The sequence below is a fragment of the Pteronotus mesoamericanus genome, unplaced genomic scaffold, assembly GCF_021234165.1.
Source record: "Pteronotus mesoamericanus isolate MK-2021 breed Mesoamerican mustached bat unplaced genomic scaffold, CSHL_Meso_final contig_177, whole genome shotgun sequence".
Classification (NCBI taxonomy): domain Eukaryota; kingdom Metazoa; phylum Chordata; class Mammalia; order Chiroptera; family Mormoopidae; genus Pteronotus; species Pteronotus mesoamericanus.
The window spans coordinates 1,630,332-1,634,442 of NW_026555073.1; positions in this window are offsets into that span (position 1 = coordinate 1,630,332).

The window sequence follows — 4,111 nt, forward strand, 5'->3', positions numbered from 1 at the left end:
AGCAAGATCTTACTTTTTTTTTTATTTAAATGATACGTTCCCCCCATTTTTTTCTAGCATCCATTTCACTCAGTATTCTAGGCATATGTGCCTTCCTGTGGGAAGCGTGGAGAGCCGTTTTCAGATGACAGTTTGAATAATTAAAAGATGCAGGTGTCAGGTCCTTTACTGCATCCTTGCGATTGAAGCATCTCTATTTTGAAAGTACAGTCATGGCTTCCCAGCAAAATATTTCTGAATATAGGTTTGGTATAAGAAGCATCATCATCACAAGCCATACATAATAATGAAGACTAAGTGGTCTTTGGAAACTTTAAACAAATGCCTCATCTCCATAAATTCTTCATTTTAAACCTACATGCCGAGTCTTGCTCCCTCACGTCCCTCACTTCCTCTGTCTTTTGAATCTTTATCTCACTTTAACTCTTAGGTTGACATCTGTAATTACCTAATTTGGGAGAAAATTCGTCTATAAGATTCTAGCCCAGAAAAATCTCTGGTAGCAAATGTAATGAATGAATGACTACACTATTACATTCACGTGAGTAACAAGTTGAGCAATTTAAACAAAGGTATGCTTGACTGATTGTAGTTAACATTTATGACATGTTTATAATGACATACGTGACAAAATGTCAAAAGAGCAGGCATGGTTCTAAGCAACTAAGCAGTACAACATACACATGTGCTCATGTAAACACATTAACAGCCCTGTAGGCCTAATTATTTTTTTCATTTTTCAGGTGAAGAAAGTAAAAACGGAGGTACAAAAAGGCTAACTTCCTTGTGCAAGGACAAGTAGCTTGGTAGTTGTATAACCAGCACTTGAATCTAAATAAGCTGTCTGCAAAGTCCTAAGAAGACAGCCTAGACAAATGACCAACTTTTACAAATCAGATGAGGAGACGCAGGTAACATTGTTAACATAGGTCTGGTAGCGAGAGAAAAATGAATTCACGATATCAATTTTCAAGGCCTGGATGGGTGTACTGGTGAATTCTACCAATATTTAAGGAAGAGATAATGTCGGTTTTCCACAATCACTTTCAGAAGTTAGAAGTAGAGAGAATACTTCTTAACCTACTCCATGAGGCCAGCGTTAGTCTAATACAAAAGCCAGACAAAGTCATTACAAGAAAAGTAAACTGAAGATCAATATATCTCATAAACTTAAATGTAAAAATCTTTAACAAATTATTAGCATAAAATAATCCAAGAATGCATAGAAAGGTGATACACCACAACCAAGCAGTGTGTATACCAGGTATGCAAAGCTGCTTAAACATTCAAAAATCAATTAATGTGATTAATTATATCAAACTCCTGTGATTGCATTAACAGATGCAAAAAAGCATTTGACAAAGTTTAACAGTCATTCATCAGAGCACTATCAGTAAAATAGAACAGCATGAAACTTCTTCAACTTCATAAAGTATATCTACTATGACCTACAGCTGACAGCATGCTTCATGGTGAGAAACTGGAAGGTTTTCTGCTAAGATCAGGAATGAAGCAAAGATGTCTTCTCCTCACCCACCTTTTCAACATCCTGTTGGAACTGGAAGTGCTTGCTAATGCTATATATATAGCTAATGCTATATATGAAATAAAATGTTTACATGTTGGAAAGGACGACATGAAGCTTGTTTGCAAATGAGATGCTCATCTTTGTAGTAAATTGGAAAGAATCTACAAAAGAACCTCCAAAATATTCTGCAATTTTATCCAGACTGCCAAATACAAAGTTAATGTACAAAAGTCAATTGCTTTTCTAAGTACCAACAATGAACAAATAGAAATTGAAATTAAAAACTCAATACCATCTACATCGACAGCCCCAAATCTAAAAGACTTAAACAAAATGTGTACAAGACATGTTTGAGGAGAACCACAAAATTGTCATGAAAGAAATTTAAAAAGAACTAAAGAAACGGAGAAATATTCCAGAAATATTCAACTTGACCTATAGATTTAATGCAATACCAATCAAAATTCCAGCAATTTTTTTTATTATGATTAATGAGTTTAGACTCTGAAGGTTAAGTGTGGAGGCAAAAGACCCAGAAGGGCCAATTCAATATTGAAGGAGAACAAAGATGGGGCGCTGACACCCCCTGACCTCAGGGATAGAGCAATCAAGACACTGTGGTATTGCCAGCATAACAGCCAAACAGATCAATGGAACAGAAAAGAGAGCCCAGAAGTCAATCCATACAAATATAAAGTTATTTTTGTAAAAGGGGCAAAGGCCATGCAGTTGAGCAAAGACAGACGTTTCAACAAAGGGTGCTGAAACAACGAGACATCCACATGCATAAAAATATGAACGTACGCGCAGACATTATATCCATCACAAAACAGCTCTAAGTGTGTCATGGATGCATATATAAAATGCAAACTACAAAACTCCTAAAATAGCCCTGGATGGTGTGGCTGAGTGGATTGAGCGCCGGCCTGCCAATCAAAGGGTGGTCAGTTCGATCCCCAGGCAGGGCACAGGCCTGGGCTGCGGGCCAGGTCCCCAGCAGGGGGCGCGCGAGAGGCAGCCACACATGGATGTTTCTCGCCCTCTCTTTCTCCCTCCCTTCCCCTCTGTCTAAAAATAAATAAGTATGTAAAACTCATAGACTATAACATAGGAGCAAACCTAGGTGACCTAGAAAATATTTGCGAATGTTTACATATTCATGTAAAATACATATTTACATATTCATGAAAAATACAAAGAACTCTTCAAAAGTCAAGAGTAAGAAAACAAAGAAAGAAACAAAAAAAGATTAAAAAATAGGCCAGAGACCTAACAGACACCTCACCGAAGTGATGCCAAGTTCTAATTCTCCATCGCCTCTCCTGGTACCGCCCCAGAGCACACAAACATTGTGTGTGTGGCGGGGGGGGGGGGGGGAGAGGGGGAGGGAGGCAGGGGGAGGGGCGGAGCGGCGAACACCTCATTATTGCTGGGTGGCAGTGCAAGTCCAGGCTCCCGGTGGGATCTCCCCAAGCGGCCATTTTGGTTGGGGGAAGGCTCGTTACCGTGTAGCGGGAATGAAAATCTCGGCTGCCCAGAAAAGCAGGGGCTCGCGGTGTGAGAGTGGAAATCTTAGCTCGTCACTCAGCCTCTGCTGGTGTGGATGGCGATGTGGTCACCGAATTCATGTTTGCGGTTTTTGCCTGGAGCAGAGCAGTTATTGTGCGAAGGAACTCTGGCTGCTAGGCTGTCTTTTTTCCTGGTCTTTTGGCCTGTTGTAGGGCTTCTTTCTCTGTTCCCGCAGGCGTTTCTGGGGTGCGACTTTAGTAGGTCGCATGTGTGACATAATATGAGGTAAAATAAGTCCCAGGGATCTCAATATCATGTCATTATTAGGGGCTCAAGGTCCTGACGCCATTTTCTTTTCCCCACCTTTCAGAGGCTGCGTGCGTGCGTGCGTGCGTGCGTGCGTGCGTGCGTGCGTGTTTGCTTATTCATTCATTCATTCCAGGATTTTTAGTTGTACTTAGAAGAAATACGCTGAAGTATGTCTACTCCATTTTTCCAGAATTGGAAACTGAACTCATTCCGCTTGATTGTATTTTTTTAATTTTAGGAAGTACCCAGCCTCTCCTGTTCTCTTTCTTTCCTTCTTCTCCCCACTCCCTTCAATACAGGGAATGAGTTTTGAACTCGGTTTGGACAACAAACGAGATGGATTACTAATAGGACCAAAAGGCTTTAACACCGTTTTTAGGTGCTTCCTACGAGTCAGGCGTTGATCTCAGGGTTTGCTGTGATTGTTCCTTTTAACCTTGAGAATAATCTGATGAGGTAATTACCAACCCTTTTTCGCTGATAAAGAAGAAAAATTAAGGAAAAATTAATACATTACCATAGTTACTCAGCAGCAATTAAAACCAGATTAACTCCCCAAGAAGTCTTTTCTCCCAACTTTCTTGCTTAATTGCTCCCCTAGGCCACCATGTGTTTGTGACTGTTCTCTGTATATAAATATAGAAACACATACACACATGTGGTAAAAGGACAGAAAAATCCGGAATAGTTTACAATTATTATTATTAAAATCTATTAATACAATAAAAGTTTTAATAAATAAAATAATAAAAATTATTAATAAAA